This window comes from Pundamilia nyererei, unplaced genomic scaffold (assembly GCF_000239375.1).
Source record: "Pundamilia nyererei isolate P.nyererei 1_Seehausen unplaced genomic scaffold, PunNye1.0 scaffold01079, whole genome shotgun sequence".
Classification (NCBI taxonomy): domain Eukaryota; kingdom Metazoa; phylum Chordata; class Actinopteri; order Cichliformes; family Cichlidae; genus Pundamilia; species Pundamilia nyererei.
In genome coordinates this window covers 26,005-27,205 of record NW_005188480.1, presented here as the reverse complement: position 1 = coordinate 27,205, position 1,201 = coordinate 26,005, and positions in this window count along the sequence as shown.

The window sequence follows — 1,201 nt, the reverse complement described above, 5'->3', positions numbered from 1 at the left end:
TGGGTCAGCTGTGCAGTCTCTCCCAATCACAGCAGAGAGTGCTGTGTGGGCGAGAGGTGTGGAGTGACAGCAGCTGAGTACAAAGGTGAGCTTGTTATATTTGTATATGGAAACAGCTGCTTTAAGTGTATTAAAGAGAAATCAGCACACAGACTCATGCGTGTGTCTGCTGTGTCATCTTTGCTGTTTCAGCTCTTATTGGACACAACCTGCAAACATGTCTGTGATAAAAACGAGTGAACATGGTCTCTGTTTGGGGAAGTAAAAGGTTTTTCATTTCCTCTGGTTTGGTGACGGGGACACAATCTTTTTATGTTCGTGGCCTCTCAAATCAAAATGTATTTATATAGCACAGATTAAAACAACAATGTTGACCATAGTGCTTCACAGTCAGTAAAAGCATGAAACTCTAAGTAAGGCTGTCTCTGTGCTGTGGCGAGGTTTCAAACCAGACTGAAACCTTTCATTGATACCATTTGCATCTAAAAAGGCCTGAAGTTGTGACGTGGATCTGTCACAGACTGAATCTGGTAGGAAGTCATTTCAGGTCAGCCAGGAGCTTTTTAAAGATTTACACTTTGTTTTTAAATCAGTTTTATCACAAGAGGAAGTTTGTAATTTCCTGCGTGTGCTCAGACACAATCCGGTCACTCAGCATGTTTTCTCAGTATCTCTCAAATCTAAGTATGTTCCACATTACAGAAGCCCTCATATAACAAAGCAGCAGCTCTGTGATTGTAACAGTGTTTAAATTCCTCCTCTCAGTCCTGCTGCAATGAGCCACAGGCTGGATTATCTGCATGTATCAAAATGTATAATAAACTTATGTAGCTGGAGAACGAGCTACTGTTCTTAATTTAAAGAACATTTTAAAGCCTTTTTACACAAATTTGAATTAAATATTGTAAATATTATATGAGGCCAATGTTGTGACGTGTAAAACCTCACTGAGGATGAAAGAGCCAAATTATGTGGACATTTTTGCATCTACTTTATTGTGTTTTATTAAATTAGACTCGATGGTTTGAGCCCCAAGAAGACTAGCAGCCGCTATTGTGGAAGCTCATGGGCTTCCTTATATATAAGTAAACCAATAAATCAATCAATCAGTGGTCACTGCTGTGGTCCCTGTGAAATGCATTTGAGCGTGCATTGTGGAGGCGTGCACAGTGAGTAGCTCATAATGACAACATAAAACCAG